Here is a 10700-nt window from a genome sequence, read left to right as displayed (position 1 = left end):
AATAAACATATTCTGTTTTGTTTTTCGATAAATTTGTTATTGAAATTGTAATCTTGAATCCAATAAACTAAGGTCCTGAGGCTATTTAATGTAGTTTGAACTTTATGTAGTGACATAAATGTGGATCAAGTTCAAATATATAGCCAAAATGGTCTATAGTATATGAATAAGATTGGGCGCCTTATTCTAGGGACACTATGGATGAGGCCTACTTTGTAGTTAGTACAAACAATGTGATCTTGAATCGTTCATATAGAGATATGTGAGTGGGGGCATCCTATGCAATGAGTTTGCATAAGATTGAAACATGAAATAGTCACTTTTTACGTTCTAAATGCCGTTTTATGTATAAAACTGACTATTTCATTAATTGATGACCTAGGTAACTTAATCTTAATCCTGAGCTAACTATGAACTCCTGTTCACTCGGAATTATCCTTAGATCTGTATAGGTGAGGGCAGCTCATCATCGCTGGCCCAATAAGACTCCCATTTCAGGGGTAAGATCAAGTGGATAGCTAGGAACATAGGGTGCAAGATGGAATTCACTCCTACCCGTTATAGGGATAGTAGATAGGTTGTTCCCTTTATTACTGAATCCAGGTCTTGAACAAGGGGCCCCACCCTCTTCTTTGCCTGAGAGGGGTTCGGTTTATAGGTTGGATCTTAAACCAATTGTTCATTAGAGGATCAGTGGAACTTAAGGAATAAGATGCAGTCTCGGGGGTAAAACCGTTTTTATGATCCAGCCGAGATTACGAACAACCTGTGAAGGATTAGCTTACTAATCATGGTTATATCAAATGAACACAAATATATCTATAGTGAGGGGAGTGAAACTACGGGATTATAGTGGAATGAACCGTTAGTTAACAAATATTGATTAGCTCCGTCTAAAAAGTTTAGCCAGCTAATCTCAGATCGTTGGAGCCCATGATCTATAGGTCCATTAGGTTCCCCTACTAGCTCATGTGGAATAAACTTAGAACAGTATGATCGAATGATTCGAATTGTTCGAATTAGGTGAAGAGAGAGAAACCGACAAATATATGTGATGTAGTAGTCTATTTTCAGTTTAGAGATACAACTTTAATATTTAAATGTGATTTAAATATCAAGAATATGAATACGTTCATATTCGGAAGCTCGAAAATAATGGAAATAGTCAAAGATGTAAAAAGTCAAAGAGTTGACTTTTTGACTTTGAAAAGTCAAATTTGACCGACCTTATATTCAAATGTGATTTGAATTTCGAGAAAATGAATGCGGATTCATGCTCGGGAGGTCAAAATTAGTCAACACGGAAAAAAATCATAAAAAGTCAAAATATTGACTTTTTGGTCAAAGTTTGACTTTGACAAAATGACTATTTTGCCCTTTGACTAAAGTTTGTGGGAAAATCCAAACTTTTGTTGGATAATTCCATTAACAAAATAGTGGGCTAGATGTTGGCTTATAGTAGAGACATTAAGCCTACTTAGATAATGGATTCTAGGTATTGGGTTTTTATGAATTTATTTCATGCAATTGTTGCATAGTTTTTTCTATAAATTGGGCTTTTAATTTGGATGAATTTTTTTTGACATTTTGCTAATTTTGTTTTCATAATTGGGTTGAAAAATTAAAAACCTAAACCCAAATTCATTCTTATTTTTCCATCTCTTTCTCTCTCTCGATTTTCTTCATCCACTGGGTCCCACAACCCGGTTCTGAGTCTAGAGATAGTAGGTCAACTCTAGTGGTGGTTCGGAAGAGTTCAGGTCGAGATTCAGCGAGGAAAAGCGGTTTTCGGGAGCTTCAAAGATAAGTTAATTTACTGTTTTTCCTTTATTTTGCATGCTAAATTCCTTTTGATTAAAAGTCATTAGAGTGTAATTAGGTCCTTATTCCACTGTGTATGTCTCGTGTTCCATCAATAAAATTTTATTTATTTTCTAAATAAAGTGTTATTTATTTTCATGCATAACTCAAATCTAATAAATTAAGAACCAAAGTTATTGAATGTAACTTGAACAGTATGTGATTGACATACAAATAAATTGTGTTCCAGGAATAATCTAAAAGGTCTATAGTATATGAATAAGGTCGAGTACCTTATCCTGATAATATTATGGATACGACTACTTTCTAAGTGTTGCAAATGATTTGTCCATCCTTGCTATTGAAGTTTGAATAAGAAATGAAAAAGCAAAATATTCTCATTCGATCACGGCAGGGGAGCAAGTAAAAATAGATAAACTCCCGAAGAAAAGGTGGTTCACTTCCTTTCGGTGGAAGCAGGAAGTGGGATCAAGACGATTTTTCACCGAGGGGATGGATCGAAGCGATTGCCCAACTCTATCTTCCTTATCAGTGAACCAGAAATAGTGTATAGATATTCTTCAATGCTGCGGGAAGCTTTGCGACTATGCTATTCTTGGCGACAGTGGAAAGTCATCTCACTGAACATATGATTATATGACTCAAATCGTTTATGTGATGACATGTAAATACAGGTATCCTGTGTATAAGACCATATTATCTCTCTTTTTGATACCATTAACTGAAGAGATTAATATTTCAAACAATAACCATGTAACTCGATCTTAATTTTGAGTTAGTTATGAACTCTTATGTGAGTCATTCTTGATTTGTATGGGTGAGAGTGAACCTTAGTTGCCGACTCAATATTCCTACCATTTTGGGGACGATACCGAGTGAGGAGCTGGGAACATAGTCTCACAAGATGGAATTCACTCCTTGACTTTAGGGTAAGTAGATAGGTTGTTCTCTTAAGTGCTGACTCTGGGACTTGAACAATGAGACTCCACCCTCTCACTGGCTCGAGAGAGATTTTATTTATGGTTGGACTATAAAAAGAATTGTTTATTAGAGGATCAGTGTACTTAAGGAGCAAGAGATGATTACAAGGGTAAAATGATAATTTGACCCACCTGTAATTACGAACAACTTGTGAATGATTGACTTATGTTGATTGCTTAGATTAATGGACACAAATATTCTATGGTTCATAGGAGTGTAGCTATAGGTCTTTAGTGGAGTGTCCCATAGTTAATAAATGTTGATAAATTTAATTAAAGAGTCTAATTAATTAATACCGTATTATTAGAGCTTATAACTGTAGGTCTATTAGGTTTCTCTGCTAGCTTACAACGGGTTAAAACAATGTCGAAAGAATTTGAAGTGTTCAACTCATTTAAGAGAATCATGTTAATTGTGTAAGATATAATTAATATATCGTATATAGACACATTATAATATAAAGTTAATTTTGGATCAGATATAAATTGAAACTTTATTATATTAGAGTATTAATATTTGAATAAGATTCAAATATAAAATTAACGTGAATAAGATCTTTAGTATAATATAATGTTAAAATTAATATAATTAATTAAATATTTTAATTTATTAAGTTAATATGATAACTTCTTTGAAGTTACAAGGAAGTGGTTAGTGGGGAGGGGAGTTACAACTCTCCTTACATTTTTTGTTTTCTTTTACGGGGGCGTTTGGCAGCACAAGCGAGTTGGGTTGGTAGGCTTTGTAAGCCCACTCGTTGTTTTGTTTGACTGATTAAAAGAAAACNATATGAAGTAAAGAGCGTTTGGTAGCCCATGAGAGTTGGGCTGGGTGGGTTTCTAAGCCCAACTGTATTTGTTTGACTGATTAAAAGAAAACAGTGGGTTTAACCCACTGTTTTACTCCAAAAAAAAAAAACCCTAATAATGTCTATTTTCAATTATTTTCCTTTTAACCCTCCTCTGACGTGTCTCTCTCCCTCATTTGTTGCTTCACATTCCTTCCATTCTTATCTCTTCCATCTTCTCTTTTCTTCATCTGACTGGTAACATCCTCTTTGTCTCCTCCATTTCTCTTCTTCCGATTGTCTCTCCTTGCTCGATTTTCTCTTCTTGCATGAAATTTTTGGTTCAGCTCTACTTTTGTTACGAGTTCTTGGTTTAGATCTATTTTTTTTTTCAGAACTATTTTTTTTTTTGTAGTTTTTCGTTCATGTCTAGGAAGTTTTTTTTTGTTGAGATCTACTTTCCTTTGGAGTTCTTTGTTCAAATTTACTTTTTTTTGGGATTTTTTTGTGGTTTTGGATATGTAGGGTTTTGTGTGGTTTTTTCTTGGATTTTGTGGGGTTCGATTTTATGATTATGTGCTTGATTTTTTTTCTTGGATTTCTTTAATTTTTCTTGATTTTCTATGGGGTTTTCTTCCTTTTTTGTACCTTCAAATGTTAATTTTTTTTAATAATAATGTTAAATATGCATATATGTATGTGTGTGTATATATATATATAGAAAAGACTTAGAGTTTTTACGGTTTTTGAAAAGAATACGGTGAAAAGAATATGTTATCTTTTAAAAATTGAAAAAATGAGAGTTTTTATAGTTTTTGTCATAACAGGGTTAAGAAAATAAGTGTATAGTTGAAAATTAATCAACAATTACAAAACCAAAAAAAAGAAAAGAAAGAAAAAAAAAGAGAACCAATCTCATTTACAAAAATTACATCAGATACCTCGATTTAACTCAACTCAATTCTGCACCCCAAACACAGACTTTCTAACTCGACTCAACTCAGTACCCCAAATATAGATAATAATTATCAACTCAACTCAACTCTACACCATAAACACCGACAATTTAACTCTCAGATAATTTAACTCCCTAGACAATAATTACCAATTCAACTTAACTCAACTCTATACTTTTATTGCGCACCAAACACCTTCTTAAGAGTTATCTCAAAACTCTTGTGAAGGTGTTGAATGTGAAATCATATAAAGAAAAAAAGCTCTCACTCTCCCATATAGTTCTCTCTCAAATTTTAACGGAGAAGGTGTTCTCTGTCAAAAACTCTCACTCATTCCTTGCTCTTTCAAAAGGTTCCCACAAACCTCCTTGTCCAAGAGAATAGCAGAGAAGGCATTTTAGTGGTGTCCAAATTTCGGTACGTACTTTTTTTTTCTCGGAAGACCGGGAGAAGAGAAGAAGATTGTTCTTCAAAGGTTTGTTTAATCTTCTTCCCACCGTAGAAAAGCATGCTGAATAATGTTTTTGTTCTCTGTTCTGTATAATATTCCTGTAATAAAATTGGTACAAAAGCGATCACACACTTCCTATAACAAAATCGAAAGAGTTGTGGATTCTTCGATTTTTGGTAAGGAGATGTGAGTTTAGAGAGAGTTCATGGGAGGAGGATTCTTGTAGAGAATCTTTCACTATGAGCCTCAGTATTTTGTCTATTTCATTTAGACACTCATTACTTTCCTTTTTGTGAGAGAGGGGAGGAAGTTATTTCTCAAATAATTTCCCACTTCTATGTATTGAATAACTCCTAAAAGGAGTTATTAACTTAATATCATTAAACTAATTTAATAAAAAAAAAATATTAAATAATATTTAGTATACAGTTAAATAAATAAAATTAATTAATTAATAAATAAATTAAATATCACATATTTAACTTAATTTGAATTATATTCAAATAATATGCTCTCACATAATCTATAGTTTTATATAAATCATATTCATATAAATAGTATTTAAATCTTATTTAAATATTCATCTCTCTCATGTAATAAATTGTAATTTTGAATCTCATTCAAAATTAACTATGTTATAATTAATTTCATTATTTGATTTGAACAATTCAAATTAATCCAAAACTATTTGATTCTTATTTAACCCTTAATGAGCTAGTAAGGGGACCTTATGAACTTACCGATTAGAAACTCCAATGATATGAGCTTAATTAATTAAACTATTTAATTAAATTAATCAATATTCATTAACTACCGGTCACTCCACTAAAGAATCACAGTTGCACTATTCGCACTGTAGATATTCTGTGTCCATGGAAATAACCAAAACAGTGAGTTAACCCTTCACAAATCACTTGTAATTATAGTTGGGTCAAATTACTATTTTACCTCTATAATTACATCTAACTCATTAAATACCACTGATCCCTCTAATGAACAATTAGTTATAGTTTAACTATAAACTAGACCCTTCTCTAGCCAGTGAGAGGGTGGGTGTTGGATTACAAAAACAAACAGTGGAAGAAAACAGGATAATTAAGCATTCTAATTCCTTAATTTTGACATTAAAATAATCATGTTTAAAGGGAAATAAGATAGTTTCAAGAAAAACATACGTTTGAAGAATTCCTCTCCGGTCCAAGTTGCTCCTTGCGAATTCTCAGCTCCAAATCTTCAGTGAACCACCAAGAGATCTTCTCTACTATTCTCAACCTTGAATTTGAGTAGTGGAACTCACAATTAAGCTGAATTTGTGAAGGGTAAGGGATGAGTTTTCAGGTGAAGGAGAAGAACTCAACATAAACTTTTTCTTCTAGTTCTTCAATCCTCCTCCTCCCGAATTCTCACAAATTGGAGTGTTTTTATTCTTCAACTACATACGGGCATCAGTGAATTCAGTCAAAGACACCTCAAACTTGAAGATTAAGTGGGATAGATATGTGAATTGTAGAGTTCCACCTACTAGTTGGTGAAACATTGGATTTTTCCACTAAGTGGAAAATTCCAAATTTCAAATACAATCTGAATTTTAATTTCAATTAATTAAAAATTAATTCAAATCAAAAATTCAGAATTCAATTTCTCAAATTGAATTAAATTTAAAAATTAATTAAACATATTTAATTAATTAAATAATAATTTAATATCAAATATTAAATTAATCACACACCTAATTTTAAACATGAATCCTATTCATGTAATTAATATTTAAATCAATATTTAAATATTATAAACTCTTTAATTTTGTTTAATTTCGATAAATTAAACGTTAATTAATTATATATAGTTATACAAACCTTAATTTGAATTTGAACTATTCAAATTCAAACCCTAAATTCAATATGAACATTTCGAATTGAAATTCAATTTGAATGTTTCAATTTGAAATCATTCTAAATTCACTCAATTTACTAATTCAAGGTGTTCATGTTTTACGAGCTAGTAGAGGGATCTTATGGACCTACAGATCATGAGCTCCAACGATGTGAGATTAATTGGCTAAAACTCTTTAGATCGAATTAATCAGTATTCGTTAACTATTGAGTCACACCACTATAACTTGATAATTACACTCTCCTCACTATATATATTTATATCTTCTTGATTTAACCATAATCATTAAGTTGACCCTTAACAGGTTGTTCGTAATAACGGTGGGTCAAATGCTGTTTTACCCCCAAAATTAAGTCTTGCACCTTAAGTTCCACTGATCCTCTAATGTACAATTGGTTTGTGATCCAATCATTAAATCGGATCCCTCTCGAGCCAATGAGAGGGTGGGGCCCCTTGTTCAAGACCTGGATTTAGTATTTAAGAGGACAACGTTGCTTTTATCCCTAAACCAGATAGGCGTAAATTCCGTCTTACACCCTATGTCCCCAACTATCTACCCGGTCTTTCTCTTGAAATGAGAGGCTTATTAAGCTAGTGCTATCCTCACCTATGCAAATCTAAGGATAATACTGAAAAAATAGGAGTTCATAGTTAGCTTAGGATTAAGATTGAGTTACTTAGGTCATCTAAGCGAAATAGTCAGTCTTAAGCAGTAAACAACGTTATAAAGTAAGAGCGACTTATTTCTTGGTCCGATCTTATGCAAACGCATTGCATAAGATGCCCACACTCCTCATGTCAATACATGAACGAATCAGGATCACTTCGTTTGTAGCACTTTACAATAAATTGTAACAACTACAAAGTGGGCTGCATCTGGTAGTGTTACCAGAATAAGACATCCAACCTTATTCGTATATTATAGATCATTTTGACTAATTACTCGAACCTAATCCAGTTTTATGTCTCCACATAAAGTTCAAGTATTTATATAATAGCCATGAATCTTAGTTTATTGGATTTAGTCTTTACAAGTTCAATTTATAAATTCAATAACAACGTTATTGAAGAAATGTTAAATAACATCTTTATTGATAATAGAAAATGTTTAACTCTACAAAATGCGAGTTTTAGGACATACAACCGAATAGTGAGGCGCTATTGAGATTAGTGTCCAAAATCTCTTGTATTCTCGTAGTTTGTAAACATTGTATAAACAAATTATTATTAATAAAGTAATTGTTATTTTATGAGCATATACTCAATCCAATAAACGAAGATCCTAGGTTATGTAATTTAAATAAGTATGTAGAGACATACAGGTGGATCTTGTTTAAATAATAACCTAAACGGTTTGTAATAGATGGATAACGCTGGGTACCTTATCCTGGTGACACTACGGATACAACCTGCTTTGTAGATGTTACAAGTATTGTAAAGTGCTACAAATGATCTGATCCTGATCATTCATGTAGAAACATGTGAGCGGGGTATCTTATATAAAGAGTTTGTATAAGATCAGACCACGAAATGGCTAGTTTCATTATATAACACCATTAATAGTATAGAGACTTACATTTCACCAGGATGACCATAGGTGACATAACTTGAATCTTGAGTGAGTTGTGAACTCTTACTCATGAAGGCAGTCCTTTGATTTGTATGGGTGAGAGTGGCCAGATTTCCAACTCAATATGCCTACCATTTTGAGGATTTATTTGATTGGGGAGCTAGAGACACAACTACACAAGACGAAATTCACTTTTTTCTTGATGTCGGGGTAAGTAGATAAATTGCTCCCTTAAGGTTGATTCTAGGGCTTGAAAAATGTGGCCACACCCTCTCCTGGTCCAAGAGAAACTTTATCATAGTTGGACCATAACTTATTGTTCATTAGAGGGATCATTGGTACTTAAGGAGTTAGATGTAACTACAAGGGCAAAACGGTAATTTTGGCCTAGTTGTACTTACGAGCAATATGTGAAGGGTCATCACACTGTTGACTAATTATATCCAATGGATATAGAAATATATCTGTAGTACGAAGAGTGCAGCTATCAGTCTTGAGTGGAGTGATCGAGAGTTAATGGATGTTAGATAATTTAATTAAAGAGTTTAGTTAATTTTCCAAGTACCATTGGAGCTTCAATCTACAGGTCCATGAGGTCTCCTTTATAGCTCACCAGGGATTTATTGAGAATTAAGTTTTTGGATTAATTTGAATTGTTCAAATAAATTGAGAAAATTAATTATATATGATACAATTGATTAAATTAATTATATGTGATATAATAAATATAATGTATTTGATATATTATAATATAAAGTATTTTGAGACGAATCAAATATCTGAATATGATTCAAATATTTGTTATACGGATGAGATTCATATAATTGAATTTAGTATAAATATGATTAATATTAAAATGTCATGTAATGACGAGAGAAAGTAAAACTATAGGTTATATTTTATTTGATACAATATAAAAATTATAGATTATGTGTTATATTTGATATAACATATAGTATATATATAATAAGGTAGTTATTGTAATTATATATACACATATATATTATTAATTAAATTAAATTATTTTATATTATTTTAATTTAATTAATGGGAGGGATTTATAACTCCCTCCTATAATCTCTCTCAAACAGATCGTGAAACTTAGGGGTTGAAGGAAGTTGTTCCACCTTTGGTTTTTCCAAAAAAAAAAAAAAAAAAAAAGAAAAAAAGAAAAAAAGAAAAGAAAATACAGAGAAGAAAAATCTCCTTGTTCTTCCTCTCATCTTTTTCCTCCTCTCTTCACTCTCTAGAATTCAAGCAAAGCCCACAACTCTTGCTTCAATTCTCAATCCCAAAAGAACATAGAGGGTTCTCAAGTGGTGGTGCTCTTTTTGGGATTTCGAATTCAAGATCTGGACGAAGCGTTCGTGATCGTGGATCAAGGGTATTATGCAAAGAAGGTGTTCTTCAAGGGTAACCTTTTTCTTCCCAATTCTTCTCCTTCCCATAGCATGCTGTAAATTTCTTGTGATAATGCATAATTTTTGTTTCTATTATGTAATTCTCAAATTCTGTGAAAATAAAATTGGGAATGATCCCCGCTTTCGCACAAGGACCTTCATCGGTTCCCTTCATGCGCCTCATTCTTCAAGACCCGGAATCAGTCCTTAAAGGAGATATTCATCTACTTACCCTATGACTGGGAAGGATGGTTGTCCAAATATCTCTCGCAATGAATCCATAATCTCGCGTGCAATTACCATGAATTCCTGTTTCTTTGCCAAGATTTCAGTTAAGCTGATGGCACGCTCAAGTGAACGTGGTCAAGTTGTAGTAATTAAAACGACGTAAAAGGTTGAGTATTGTCGTCAAGGATCAATGATTAGTTGCTAATTATCTATTTAGAACCGTGTCAAGTTTAGCTAAGGAATTGGAAAATAAATTTGAGTGATTTTTTTTTATTAAATTTCAAGAAAACTAAACGACTAGAAAAAAAGTCAAATGTAAATTTCAGAGTAAAAGAGCATTATAGGGTGTTGATTTCATTAAAAACTTCATTAGATGATACTTAGATTTATCATGAAATTATTTAAAACAATTTACCTAAGTCTAGAAACTAAAGTTCGAATTATTATCCTTAAAAAACAACTCTTTCTCATGCAATTCTAAATGATAACTAACATTGTGATACCAAATTAAGATCCATGACATTAAACATTGTCATCAATAACTTTTACTCTTCCACTAACTATGCACATGACAAGTTAATACAACTTGATGTTATAAGTTCGATTAAACACT

Source organism: Benincasa hispida, chromosome 7, assembly GCF_009727055.1.
Source record: "Benincasa hispida cultivar B227 chromosome 7, ASM972705v1, whole genome shotgun sequence".
NCBI classification, from domain to species: domain Eukaryota; kingdom Viridiplantae; phylum Streptophyta; class Magnoliopsida; order Cucurbitales; family Cucurbitaceae; genus Benincasa; species Benincasa hispida.
The sequence above is the reverse complement of the archived record's forward strand: the minus strand, read 5'-3'. Positions refer to the sequence as shown.